General features: G+C 46.3%; 1 long non-coding RNA gene across 1 annotated transcript; it reads right to left on the bottom strand.

The window, feature by feature from the left end:
• Positions 1 to 7483: 7483 nt before the first annotated feature.
• On the bottom strand, positions 7484 to 7993 carry LOC117540572. Its single transcript, XR_004568185.1, has 2 exons — positions 7701 to 7993; positions 7484 to 7608 (listed from the first exon to the last, which is right to left on the bottom strand). It is a non-coding gene; the product is annotated as an uncharacterized LOC117540572 (long non-coding RNA).
• Between the last annotated feature and the right edge of the window lie 7372 nt (positions 7994 to 15365).

Below are 15365 nucleotides of genomic sequence, written 5' to 3' on the forward strand. Positions count from 1 at the left end.
GTAACCATTTTCTGACACTCTCAGTTCTTAGCTTCATACCAGGTGGCCATGTGGTTGCCAAAATATGGAAATTGAAAATGGAGGATTCAAATTAACTTTTTATCGTCACACATCCTATATAATCCCTAGCATAGTGGCAGGGGTATATATACAGTGTCGTGCCATGCTCAAGGGCACCATGGCAGTGCCAAGGTGACAAACTGGCCCCTCTCCATTTAAAAGTTCCCTCTGTAGTTAGTCCGGTCGGGTATTTGAACCAGGGACCCTTCAGCTGCCTCTTGATCTCATCTGATTATTCCATGAATTGAAATGACGAGATGAGATGAAGATACAAACATTTGGAAAGCCTTCTTTGCGGTTCCTCTTGTTTGTTTTTTTACTTGCTTACCTTTACATTCAAATGCACTTAGTAGGGTAGGTAATTCACTTCAGAAACACTTTTTGTTATATTCCATGGAATGCTCTTAACATCCCGATAGCAATGAATAAATTAAATGCTTAGACAATAAGTATATACAAATCAGTGTTTCCCCTAGGATGGAGTCATAGCAGTGGTGCTAAGGGACGTGGGCTCAGCATAATGTGAGCGCGGAGCGTGTGGAAGTTTTTAGTGTGTGCACGTGCGAAGTGCGCCCCGCCAATTTGTTTCTATGTGTCTGCCAGCACAAGAAAGGCTCTTGAGGCCTAGTACCAGGGCCGGTTCTAGCCAATTTGCTGCCCTATAGGCGAGATTTTATATGTAAAGTATAAATGAAAAATCTCTACAAAAGGCAAATACACTACAAAAACAGAAACTTATTGACATAGTTTCTGCTCTCCTTCATGTGTACGTCAAAATGGCTTCAAATGTATTCATTATTGTATGAACATGTTTGGTGGACGTCACATCCTCTAGGGGGGTTCCCCCCCCCCCCCCGGGAAGATTTGTGTGGAACATTTTAAAGTAAAATGCTTCAATCTGGTGCACTTTGAGCACACAATTACTAGAGACCTGATCTAGGGGGTACAACTCTAAAACACCCATATGAAAAAGATCCGTTTACATTTTAATAATCAAATAAGTATATGAACATAACCAATAACCTACCATAGCCAATAACAAATAAATGTAGCTTATTTTATTTTTGTTGTTCATTCATATCTTATTTTACCTAGTTAACATTTATGTATACATTGGAAGGATTTCAAACCTGTTTGTATTTATCCTAATAATTATAAAGGAGTGCCTTGGAAATATGTGTTTACATAGTTTGTGGTCAAAACGTTTGAGACCCACTGAGATAACTTAGACTAAAATTAACTATCTAAACACTCACTGAGCCTCTGTCTGACAGGAGAGCTCTCCTCCACCCTGGTGGTAGAAACATCTACTTCTTATATCCGTTAGAGCAGCTAGCACCAGATTCTAATAACAACAGCGCCTGTACCGGTGCGCCCTCTCTCTCTCTCCCTCGCTCCCACTTTGGCTGTGAGCTGCGGGCGCCTGATAAGCCAACATCCCCCACTTTCATCACTTACGGCGGCCATCGTACAGGGCAAATGAAAAGTGTAACCGGGGTGAAAAGGGTGTTACATTGACTTAATTATGAATGTTGTTACATCAAGGCCGAAAATTAAGATGAGCGCCAACGGTAAAAAAAAATGTTTCCCTCCCAGAGCTACCAGCGCTGCGCCGCCACTATTTGTATATAGGGGAAACACTGCAAATAGTTAATCTGTGGAAGCCGTGGCGCTGTAAAAAGCAAGTCCAATAATCTGCCTCGGACCGCGACAGATAATTGCCTGACAGCCTTCCATCTCGTGCACAAATGTATCTCGTGCCCTCATTGGTCATGTGTGCATTCATGTGTTTCTCCATTCTTACCTACCCTACCTTTAAGCTGAACAGCTAATTCATTGGGTGACCTTTTGCAGAATGAAAGTCTGTGCAAATGTTGGTTTCGTAAACTGCTGCTCACGGTGCTCCTTGAATCAGAAATACTTACCCTTGGCTGTACCCACTAACCTCACTGGTGTTTCATATGAATGAAGGTTGTGAAACAGATTCAATCTTTTTTATATGCAGGCACAGACTTTCATTGCTAAGAAATATCATCCAAACGCTGGTTTACAAGCCAGAAAGAACGTAAGCCAACTAACATTGAACTTTCTAGCAGAAACTGGAAGTAAGACAGAACACTTAGATTTTGGTAACAGGGTGAATGTCAAGATGCTAAAGGCCACCAAGGGGCCGCCGTATATTAACCAAATGTACTGGAAAGCCTGTAAACAAGGGGGTTTGTGTGTTGTTGGGGTAACGGCTGGTGTTTATTTGGTGACAGAACGTGAGGTCATTGTGTTGACTCTCTGGCTTGGTTTAAGAGATATTTAGCACAACTGAAAGACCCACAGACATGCAAACATGGACCACAAGAGGGGTAGAGTCATCAGAATTCAAACAAAGACAAACCCACACACACACTCATACACTCATGCATGCAGTAATTCACAAGTTTACACACAGTAAATAAAACAAAGAACACATATTTCACCTGTCAATCATTATAAATCAGTCACTCACTTCCTGTTTCTTTTGCGCAACGCACAATAACACACAGACATAACACACCTGGTCTTCACATTCAAACCTTTTTCACACTGTTCTCACCCCTAACCCCCACTCAGAGTATCCCGGGGGTCTTGTTAGAGCAATAATCACCCCTGCTTTCCGGGAATAATTTCTTCCACTGTGTGGGAGCAGGGCTGCCCGATGGCCCGGGGCCATCTAGTATTTAGCTCGGGCAATGAAGCCTCACCTGCTGGTTGCCCGATCGGGCAATCTATTATGCCAGTATCATGCAGCTCACGGATCCAGTAATGAGTGACCCGACAGTAAAACTAAACATATCTATAACTAGTTTAGGTAGTTTGAGAGGTAATTAAAATAGCTACGTGTGATATTCTAACCTGAAGTGTGTGTTTTGTCCGCTCACCGCTGCATGTGATTATGCAGAGCTGTGTGTCGACTCGTCAGCAGCAGCTGATCTCTCTCTCCCGCCAGATTAGACTTCACTCGCGTTTATGTCCATATCGATCAGATCCAGCTAGTTCTAGCTAATGATATGACTACCTGCTTATTAAAAGACACCTAAACAATAAGTGTCGCATTGCAACTGGGTGAGGCCACAAAGTATAGCGCAGCATTATGTATTTGTTTACATGCCCACCGGAACCCCGAGGCATTACCAACAGATCAACGCACAATCAACCCACACAGGACATCTCTTTCTCCACATTAAGTATTAGACATTAGAATTGACTCTTCTTGTCTGTCACATAAGTGGCGCAACTGAAGCGGTATTGCGCTAAAGGGAAATTATTTTTGACTGGACATTTTGTGGGAGGTGCTGCGGGAGTATGGGGTGAGGGGGTCTCTACTCAGGGCCATCCAATCTCTGTACTCCCAAAGCGAGAGCTGTGTCCGGGTCCTCGGCAGTAAGTCGGACCCATTTCCGGTGAGGGTTGGCCTCCGCCAGGGCTGCGCTTTGTCACCAATCCTGTTTGTAATATACATGGATCGGATTTCGAGGCGTAGTCATGGGGGAGGGGGTCTGCAGTTCGGTGGACTAAGGATTGCACCACTGCTTTTTGCAGATGATGTGGTTCTAATGGCTTCATCGGTCTGCGACCTTCAGCACTCACTGGATCGGTTCGCAACCGAGTGTGAAGCGGCTGGGATGAGGATCAGCACATCCAAATCTGAGGCCATGGTTCTCAGCAGGAAACCGATGGACTGTCCACTTCAAGTAGGGAATGAGTCCTTACCCCAAGTGAAGGAGTTCAAGTATCTCGGGGTCTTGTTCTCGAGTGAGGGAACAATGGAGCGTGAGATGGGCCGGAGAATCGGAGCAGCGGGAGCGGTACTGCAGTCGCTTTACCGCACCGTTGTGACGAAAAGGGAGCTGAGCCAGAAGGCAAAGCTCTCTGTGTACCGGGCCATTTTCGTTCCTACCCTCACCTATGGTCATGAAGGATGGGTCATGACCGAAAGAACGAGATCGCGGATACAAGCAGCCGAGATGGGTTTTCTCCGCAGGGTGGCTGGTGTCTCCCTTAGGGATAAGGTGAGAAGTTCGGTCATCAGGGAGGGACTCGGAGTTGAGCCGCTCCTCCTTCGCGTTGAAAGGAGCCAGTTGAGGTGGTTCGGGCACCTAGTTAGGATGCCACCTGGGCGCCTCCCTAGGGAGGTGTTCCAGGCACGTCCAGCTGGGAAGAGACCAAGGGGTAGACCTAGGACCAGGTGGAGGGATTATATCTCTTCGCTGGCCTGGGAGCGCCTTGGGATCCCCCAGTCAGAGCTGGTTGATGTCGCCAGGGAAAAGAAAGTTTGGGGCTCTCTGCTGGAACTGCTACCCCCGCGACCCGACCACGGATAAGCGGGAGAAGATGGATGGATGGATGGATGGACATTTTGACCAAAGAGATTTAGATTTTGCCGGCTAACGGGAACTCTGACGTCGCCATTTTGTGTGCTTCGCGGATGCGCTCGGCTCCTCTCGACTGCTGCTCGGGTCTGCTCGGTCAGCTTCCGGATGAGGAGGTATTCGTTCGACCAACTTACAGTAGATAACATTACAAACATTTTTAATAGGCCATAATAGTGTAAATAATGTTTGTTTTGGCAGTTATAACTGAATGTAATGTTTCCTACTTTTTTCCATCTGGGAAGGCATTTGCCTTCATCAGATGGAAAGTGTCTTGACCAACAACTTGTTTCTTATAGCTATGCAGGGCATGCAAGCAAGCTAACACAAACAAGAACAAACAAACAAGTGAAATGAAGAATACAATTGAAATTGTACAATATAATATTGTGGTGGTTCATCTTATAATTTAGTCTAGAGAATGCACCAGACAGCATCTAAGACCTGCAAAAATCTAAATGTTCTAGGGGGAGGCCCCCCAAACCCTCCGCGTGCATTTTTCAGGGCAATCTCTATTGGGCTCAGGGCCATCTGTAAATTAGCTTAGATGGCCCACAGGGCCATCTCCCAAAATCCTTAATGTCATGCACTGGGTAGAGTCATCAGAATTCAAACAAAGACACACACACACCCACACACACACTCATACACTCATGCATGCAGTAATTCACAAGTTTACACACAGTAAATAAAACAAAGAACACATATTTCACCTGTCAATCATTATGAATCAGTCACTCACTTCCTGTTTCTTTTGCGCAACGCACAATAACACACGATAACACACGATAACAGACACACACACCTGGTCTTCACATTCAAACCTTACACTGTTCTCGCCCCTAACCCCCACTCAGAGTATCCCGGGGGTCTTGTTAGAGCAATAATCACCCCTGCTTTCCGGGAATAATTTCTTCCACTGTGTGGGAGCAATTTGTGTGCATGTGCGTTTATTTGCACATTTCAATTGTGTGTGTGTGTGTGCGTGCGTGCGTGTGCATGACAAAGGCCCATTGTCATATTGTATATCCAGGCAGCACGTGGCGCACCATGGGTTTTGGCTGGAGCTTTACTTGTGTTATGCAAATAGTACAGTATAATGTTTTTGTGGTCGTTAATGTGCTTCTTTGTTCAAAGTTGAATGATTATGTTATGCTTTCACTGGTAAAACACTATTACCTCATTCACACCAACGCAACTCCGGTTCAAGCTGCGTGCTAGAGCTTTTCAGGTTCAGAACCGGTTCTTCGGTTTAGCGGAGGCTCTTTTCACACCGCCCAGAGTCCGACTGGTGCTGCGTCATTGCGTCATCGTTTGCGTCATGATGTAACCGTTTGCGTGCCAGCTTCATAAAGCCAAACCGCGCGGAAACCCCTCACAGCTGACACCGACAACAACAACAATGGCCGATTGTGCTCCAGCTTCCTCTGTACCTCTTCGGAAGACCAGATTCCCAGTAGGTAGCTGGTCTCTTCAGTGGACCACTGCTGCTTGTTAAGTTTCTCCATCGTTGTGTACAAGCTGGATAAAACGTGGGCTTCTTGTTGTTGTTCAGGAGTTGATCCCGCCCCTGCCCCCGCCTCGACGTAAGCGTGACGTATGTGGTGCTTTTGCTCTGGCCGGACAATTATTTGGTGCTTGAAACGAACCGGATTCCGGAGCTAAGAGGCTGCGGTGTGAAGAGGAAAACCCGGTGCTTTTCAAGCTCCAGCTCCAAACCGGCCCGAAACACCGTTGGTGTGAATGAGGTATATGTTTCACTTATTCAAGCCCTAGTTTTGGCTGATTTTAATGTTTTTTTGTACACGAATCCAAACGCACAAACTGTCTGACCTGCCTCAACCCTGCGCTGATACATTATCTGATACCTACTGTTTGACTCCTCAGAAGCAGACTGTTTGTGCCATCCATCATCAAAACCCACCATAGTCAGACATACCAATATTAGATGTTAAGACTAAGGCGGTTTAGATCTAAGAATTTTGGATGTACATCTGTTTCAGGTTATTAGATGACCGCAGAGTATTAAAATACAACACATATAAATTCATGGCTGCTGTTTTCGCTCCTTCTCAGTCGTTCTTATGTCTTTCATTGGGCTTTGCTGAGCACCTGGATTGCATTGTGAAGTTTTAAAAGCTGCATTAAGCACATTTGCACATGGGCATCTCCAAATGGCAGCGAAGGGTCATGTAAAGGAGAGAGGCACAAGATCTAATGGTGGGGAGAGAGCAATCACTGTCGTTTAGCTTTGAGAGACCATAACCCTTTCCAGATTTCACTCAGGGCAAAAGGGATACTGAAGCAGAAAGGCTAATAGTTAACCCATTTATCCTTATGTAAGGCTTTTTTTCCATCTTCAGAGAGGTTGAACTGGGTCAGGAACTGTTGTAATTGTGGGCCTATTAAGCCACTTCAGACATTACATTTAATTTCTGTCAATAAATAAAGTAAATCTAACGCAAGGCTTTATAAAGTCTGACACTGCACCCTGTAAAGATGTTTAATTGTGATAGAGATTTGTTATGCAAGTTTCAGCAATCAAGCACTCATTGTTGGAATTCCCTTAATTGAAAATCACTTAATATACACTAAAAGAGTTGGACATTTTATCTCTATTGACTTTTTATTGATCAGTATAGTTTTAGTTAAAACCTTTTTTTCTTCTGTTGCAGCTTTTAAAAGCGATTGGGCCCCCAAAAAAAAAACACTTTGAAAAAAAAAACTTCAGGTGGACACAAAGAGGGATGTTACAAAACCAGAATTTGGGCTTATAGTTGAATTTTACGGGAGTTTAGGGAAGAGGCTGATCTATGGAAGAGTGGGAGATTGTTTTAAAGTTAAGGAGCCGTGACAGCAAAGGCGTAATCACCTCTGTGTTTGTAGTTTGATCGTGGGTTGAAAAGCAGGCCAGTGTCGTAGGAAAGGAGAACTCTAGGGATGGAGTGGGCTGGGAAGGTCATATAATAAGGTCACAGTTGTTACGGTTATCTGAGAGAACCCAAACGCAGGACACGGCAGTGTGTTACAAAGGTTTTATTTGGAGGAGATAATCCGGCTGGAGAGTATCCACTGGAGCGTAATCCACTGAAGAGTATCCTCCGGAGTTTTAATCCACTGGAACGTAATCCACTGAAGCGTAATCCTGGAGCACAAGAAGAACAGGTAAGAATATATTCAGGTGTAGCGAAAATAGTCACTATACTTTAAGAAGGCTGAGAAGGCTAAGAGTTTTACCACTGGGGTTTAACAACGATCTGGCGCTGACAGGTTGTGGAGCCTCCGCTGATATACCATCCGTAATGGCTGATGGGAATCAGGTGTGTCGCAGAGGAGAGTGCTCAACTGTTTGCAGCTGGTGGAGATTTGAGCCGGGAGCCAGGAGTGACAGGCACCACGCCCACACAGACAGGGAAAGGGAAAACACACACACAAGGAAGGTGGCTGGAGAATGCAACCACCACAGTACCCCCCCCTTAAGGGACGCCTCCAGGCGGTCTACCAGGTCTTCCAGGGTTATCCCGGTGGAAGTCCCGTATCAGAGATGCGCCCACGATGTCTCGCCGGGGAACCCAACACCTCTCCTCTAAACCATAGCCCTCCCAATCCACCAGATATTGGAATCCCCTTCCACGGCGACAAACGTCCAACAATCGCCTGACGGTGTAGGTTAGATGATTATTGATGATGCGGGGGGGTGGGGGAACACTCACTGGAGGAGACAAAGGACTGCTGGCAACAGGTTTCAACAGAGATACATGAAATGTTGGATGAACCTTCATGTGTGAGGGAAGTTTGAGTTTGACTGCAGATGGATTAATAATGGAGTCGATGATGAAGGGGCCGACATACCGTGGGGTAAGTTTCTTTGACTCTGTCTTGAGTGGGAGATCTTTGGACGAAAGCCAAACACTCTGACCTGGTAAGTAGTTGGGGGCCTGGGTCCTGTGGCGGTCTGCGATGAGGCGGTTGCGGGCAGCGGAGCGGAGCAGGGCTGCTCGGGTGTCCCTCCACACCTTACGACAGCGACGAAGGTGGGCCTGAACGGAGGGAACAGCAACTTCCTCTTCCTGGGCTGGAAACAGAGGTGGTTGGAAACCCATGGCACAATGAAAAGGTGAAATACCTGTGGCTGCACTTGGCAGGGAGATGTGGGCATACTCGATCCATGGCAGATGTGGGACCCATGACGAAGGGTTCTTGAAAGCCACACAACGAAGGGCCGACCCAAGATCCTGGTTGGCCCGTTCTGTTTGCCCGTTCGTCTGAGGATGATAGCCAGATGACAGGCTCACCGATGCTCCCAGAGCCTGACAGAAGGCCTTCCAAACGTGGGAAATGAACTGGGGGCCCCGGTCAGAGACGATGTCGGTGGGGATCCCATGAAGTCGAACTACATGGTTGACCAGAAGATCTGCAGTCTCTCGGGCAGTGGGAAGTTTGGAAAGAGCCACAAAGTGTACCATCTTTGAGAATCTGTCCACAATAGTTAGAATGATGGTATTTCCTTGTGAAAGTGGAAGTCCAGTAACAAAATCCAATGCCACATGCGACCAAGGTCGACTAGGTACTGGCAGTGGGCGAAGCAGGCCAGCGGGAGGCTGGTGGGAGGACTTGGCGCGGGCACACACTGTACAGGCAGCAACAAAGGCCCTGGTGTCTTGAGCCATGGAAGGCCACCAGAAGCGTTGTTTGAGAATGAACAGTGTGCGATGGACACCAGGATGACATGAGAAACGAGAGGTGTGTGCCCACTGCAGGACCTTGGAGCGAACAGGGGTAGGCACACAAAGACAATTAGCTGGGCAGTTACCTGGGCTAGGCTGCTCTCGCTGGGCCTCCCTGACCAATGACTCAATCTCCAAGGTAACAGCCCCCACCACGCAGGAGGCAGGCAGGATAGTGTCTGGACTGGCAGCTGGTCCATCGGAAGCGAACTGGCGAGAGAGGGCGTCAGGCTTGAGGTTCCGTGACCCTGGACGGTAGGTGAGGGTGAATGAGAAGCGGCCGAAATACAGGGCCCATCGAGCCTGACGGGAGTTAAGGAGCTTGGCAGATTGGATGTACGCCAGGTTCTTGTGGTCCGTCCATACAATAAAAGGGAGTTCAGCTCCCTCCAGCCAGTGCCTCCACTCCTCTAGGGCAAGTTTGACAGCCAGCAGCTCTCTGTTACCCACATCATAGTTCTTCTCAGCTGGGGTGAGGCAACGAGAGAAAAATGCACAAGGATGCAATTTTTGGTCTCATTCCGAGCTCTGGGAAAGAACTGCTCCTACCCCGGTGTTGGAGGCATCGACCTCCACAACGAACTGGCGAGAGGAATCAGGGTGGATGAGCACAGGGGCAGTAGTGAAGAGTCTCTTTAGCTCTGAAAAGGCTGCATCGCACTCTGGGGTCCAGAAAAAGCCAGTTGTGGGGGAAGTGAGTCTGGTTAAAGGACCCGCCACTCTGCTGTAGTCCCTGATGAAGCGCCGATAGAAATTGGCGAAACCAATAAACTGTTGAAGCAGTTTGACTGAGGTTGGTTTGGGCCACCCCACCACCGCTTGGATCTTCTCAGGGTCGGACCTAAGCTTTCCTTCCTCAACGATGTAGCCCAGGAATGAGACTGTGTTGACATGGAATTCGCATTTCTCCGCCTTTACAAAGAGTCTGTTCTCCAGGAGTCTCTGCAGCACCTGCCTGACATGGATAATGTGCTCCTCCTTATTACAAGAGAATATGAGGATGTCATCCAGGTAGACAAAGACTGACCGGTTGAGGAGGTCACGGAGCACATTGTTCACCATCGACTGAAAGACTGCAGGGGCATTCGTCAGTCCAAAAGGCATCACCAGATACTCGAAGTGACCGAGTGGTGTGTTGAAGGCCGTCTTCCACTCGTCCCCTTCTCGGATTCTGACGAGGTGGTAGGCATTGCGGAGGTCCAGTTTGGAAAAAATGGTGGCTTCCTGGAGGGGTTCAAAGGCAGAGTTAATGAGGGGTAGTGGGTATTTGTTTTTTACAGTAATGGCATTAAGACCCCTGTAATCAATGCAGGGCTGTAGTGAGCGGTCCTTCTTGGAGACGAAGAAAAACCCAGCACCGACCGGGGAGGAGGATGGGCGGATGACACCTGCAGCCAGGGAGTCATGGATGTAATTTTCCATGGATTTTCTCTCAGGGCGAGATAGGTTGAACAGACGTGAGGAAGGCAGAGGGGTCCCGGGAAGGAGGTCAATGGGACAGTCGTAGGGTCGATGAGGAGGAAGAGAAAGAGCTCGCTGTTTACTGAACACCTCTCCTAGGTTATGATATTCAGTGGGAACAGATGACAGGTCAGGCGGCTCGATCTTGAGTGGTGGAGAGGCGGCCTCTGCTGGCGGTAGGGCAGACTGCAGGCATGAGGATAGGCAAAAAGAACTCCAACTAATGATTTTGCCAGTTACCCAATCAATCTGGGGGTTGTGAGTTCTTAACCAGGGATGGCCCAACACTATGGGGGCCTGAGGTGAGGAAATTAGGTGAAACTGAATAAACTCACGATGGTTTCCAGACAGAATTAGGTTTACTGGCTTGGTGCGGTGAGTGACTTGGGCCAGGAATTTTCCATTTAGAGCATTAGCACTAAGAGGTGAATCTAACACTTCGCAGGAAATTCCTGCCTGAGCTGCAATGTCAATGTCCAAAAAATTCTCATCTGCCCCCGAGTCCACTAAGGCGAGCAGGGGTAGGGACTGTTGGTTGCAGCAAAGCATGGCTTCTAGCTGTGTTCTGGGTCGGGGGTTGAGAGAGGAGGAAGGGCTCGCCAGAATCCCCACAGCTACTGACGAGCCTGACCTTTTGGCAGACTAGGACAGGAGGAAACGAGATGACTGGTTTGGCTGCAATAAACACATTCCCCAGCATGGATCCTTCTAGCACGCTCAGATGGTGAGAGGCGGGCCCTTCCCACTTGCATGGGCTCCTCTCCATGGGATGAGGCTGAGTAAGGAGTCGGGAAAGATCTGGGAATAGGGGTAGTGGCAGTTCCAATTTGCGGATCAAGTGAGAAGTCGCTGGGATTGGAGTGACGGCTAGTCCTATCCCTACGTCTCTCTCTGAGGCGATTATCAATCTTAATGGCTGTGGCAATTAAATTATCCAAGCTACCTTGATCATCCCTAGCCGCTAGCTCGTCTTTAATTGCTTCATTCAGCCCCTGAAGAAAAGCATCCTTTAGTGACTCGTTATTCCAGCGTGAGTCGGAAGCCACTGTTCTAAACTCCACTGAAAATTCGGCTACACTACGGGAGCCCTGCCGGAGATAAAGAAGGCGCTTAGCAGCATCCCTCCCCCGTACCGAGTGATCAAAAGCTTTTTTCATTTCGGAAATGAAAGTATCATATGACCAGCAAATGTGTGGCTGGCTCTCCCTAACAGCTGTAGCCCAATCTAAAGCCCTCCCCCTCAACAGGCTCATTACATATGCTACCCTAGCCCCATCTGTGTGATAAGTACTAGGCTGCTGCTCAAAAACGAACGTACACTGGAACAAAAAGGCTCTACAATTACCCAAATCTCCAGCGTATCGTTCAGGTGTGGGAATGACAGCCTCTCGTAGCTGATGGAGGAGTGCGGCAGGAGGGGGGGAGGGGCTGTCGGCTGTGCAGCGTGCTGCGGAGGAAAAGCCTGTGAAGTGAGCAGTTCTACCTGCGTGCCGATCCTTTGCACATTAACGGAGAGGTTCCGGAGAGTCTCCAATGCCTCACGGAGAACTGTATCATGATGCCGCACGAGAGCGCCTTGACTGGCCAGGGCTTGGCAGAGTTCGTCCGTAGTTTTGGCCTGGTAGCCGGTGTCCGCTGGGTCCATACTGGCCAGATCGTTCTGTTACGGTTATCTGAGAGAACCCAAACGCAGGACACGGCAGTGTGTTACAAAGGTTTTATTTGGAGGAGATAATCCGGCTGGAGAGTATCCACTGGAGCATAATCCACTGAAGAGTATCCTCCGGAGTTTTAATCCACTGGAACGTAATCCACTGAAGCGTAATCCTGGAGCACAAGAAGAACAGGTAAGAATATATTCAGGTGTAGCGAAAATAGTCACTATACTTTAAGAAGGCTGAGAAGGCTAAGAGTTTTACCACTGGGGTTTAACAACGATCTGGCGCTGACAGGTTGTGGAGCCTCCGCTGATATACCATCCGTAATGGCTGATGGGAATCAGGTGTGTCGCAGAGGAGAGTGCTCAACTGTTTGCAGCTGGTGGAGATTTGAGCCAGGAGTGACAGGCACCACGCCCACACAGACAGGGAAAGGGAAAACACACACACAAGGAAGGTGGCTGGAGAATGCAACCACCACAACAGTACTTTTTTTGATGGGCCCTTTTTAAAAAGGAGCCCTCATTGTTTTTATTGAGGCGGGGTCATGCAGGTTAAGAGGCAACGTTTACTTTAAGTCTTCAAATGACATGATCCATAGTAAAGGAGGTCATGTTATTTAAAAAAAAAGTGTCCTGTGTAGCACTGCTTTTGTTGTTGGGTGATAATTCCATCTTCAGCAAGGCAAGTTTATTTATATAGCACTTTTCAACACAAGGCAATTCAAATTGCTTTACAAAAAATGAAAGACATTAAGAAAATGGCATTTAAAATCAGTCATTAAAAATATCTGAAATTTAGGGAGGCTTTACACCCACGGCCCTACCAGAAACGTTGCTATCAGAAACAATGCCCGACTGTTTTGGACGTAATATGGTTGGTGCATGTTTACATTAGCATCGCTAACACTCAGAGCTAACCTGTACTGCACAGAGCATGTGTGTGAAGACGCAGGAAATAAAAAGGAACTCACCTTGTGGTATAACCGGCAAGAGAGAAAGCCTTTGAGCTCCATACTGTTTCAGAAATAATCCTTGATAATCCATGATATGGCGTTTCATCATGGCAGAATCTGCAGGTAGAATCTCCCACATGAGCTCAGCCCCCTCCTTTTTTTTATCAATTTTTTTTTTTTAAAGCTTTATTCCCCAAATCAGCACTTTTGAAACAGGAAGTGAAATTGAGGGATATGAGGTATGGCTAGAATGGGTGATCTGTTTGGTATTTTGAGCAAAACACTTCATAGACATGTTTTTATATATATTTTTATATATCTGAGACCTATCCTATTGCCTAAAAATAGCATGATAGGTCCACTTTAAGTTGCCAAATTCGATATGGCAGAAAAGACATGTGTAACAAGGGTTGTCGAAATATATACAGGTATTGACGACAACTAATATATTGAAATATCGATATCATGGTTATAACACATGATTATATCGTGTTGGCGGGCTATTGCTATCTGAAACACGCCTGTCGTATTTTCCCTTGCAGTTTAAAAAAAACCCAGCAACACTGCTACATTGGGTCGTGAGCAATACACCTGCCATGAGATAGTTGCGTCACACGCCCATTTTGTGGCTTGTCAGGAACACTGGTGAAATATTGCCTGGTTAGAAGAGTAAAAACACAACAAGTCCTGCTCCGATATCAGTCAGACACACTGGCAAAATATGCTAAGCAGATATGTGTTTTTTCAAATCGTCAAAATAATGATATCCTTTGACAGTTTGATTAGTTAAATTGCTCTTTTTGTCTACTTTTATAAAGTTATGGTTTATGCCATGAATGGAATTGTGTTTGAACCTCTTCAGTTGCTTATGTTATGAAATGGGTGTTCCGATTTGATTGCTCTTACTTCAGTTTTATATCTTAGTGTACTTCTCTCTATTTATTTTTCTTCGTCTGAATATTTCTCAATATTTTACCTCCTGCTGTCTCCGTATCTTTCTCATCCAGGACAGCTCCTCTTACCTCATTCACAGCCTCTTATTCTTTTTGGCCCTTTTTTCTTCTCTCTGAGCCACTAAAGTGAGATCCCATCATGTTTTTCCCATCACGCTCAGTCTCCACCCACCCTGCGGTGAGGCGGTGAGCCCCCGGCCGGAGGTATAAAGGACATGATTTACAGGGCCCCTTTGCAAACAAAAAAAGGAAAAAGTAAGAAGAAAACATTAAATGAGAGATCAGTTTTCCAGCACAGTAGTCTTTTGCTTTAACGCAGGTTTCACTATTCAAAGTTTTTACTTGAAATATGGTGCTCCTGGTACGACACGGTGCGTTCAAAGGTTGCAAGAGTGCCAAAATGTAATTCCACAGGAGAAGAGAACTGAGATAATGCTGGTTTCAGTTCTCCCCATGTGCGTTGTGTTGACATGTCTGGATGGAGCGATAGAAAATATCCAGATAAGGGTGGAAGTGGGATCAACGGTTAAGCATTAGCCCCAAGGCTGCAGTATTGACACATTGTAATTCTCTTTTTCTTTTTAAAAGAAGCATGGGATGTAAAGTCCCAATCAAATGAAGTCTGGCTTTTTCATCTCGTAAGACCACAGTTTATACAGTTGGAGTTGATGCTGGAAGATGGGGATGTTGTGGGAAGCTAGCTGGAGTTCCGATACTGCCACACAAAAGACTATTTGATTAACTGAAAACACAATGGCTGTTTGAAGCAAAAATAACATTTCTTATCTTAAAAATATTACTTTTTTAACCACCGTTTTTCTTTAGAAATGTTGGAAGCAGGTCTTCAAGTAACTTGCCTGATACTTGGCCAACACACTTGAGTCAAGTTTATCAAGCCAAACCTTTAATTGGATTATGAAACAAAAAAGTTACACCAAAGAGTAACTTATGGGTTTAATGACATTTTTTACTGAGTGCTACAAATTGTAATCCTGTAGTCAATAAAAGAAAGTCTGAATCTTCAAAAGTTCTAACTACTGTTGAACAAGTCATTTGATCGATGAGGGACAAAAAACCTTCTGAATGATTAAAAAGCACTTGTATCCCAATGAAAGTCACATAGGTTGTCCAATCTATTATGTGATTTA

The sequence above is a fragment of the Gymnodraco acuticeps genome, unplaced genomic scaffold (genome assembly GCF_902827175.1).
Source record: "Gymnodraco acuticeps unplaced genomic scaffold, fGymAcu1.1, whole genome shotgun sequence".
Classification (NCBI taxonomy): domain Eukaryota; kingdom Metazoa; phylum Chordata; class Actinopteri; order Perciformes; family Bathydraconidae; genus Gymnodraco; species Gymnodraco acuticeps.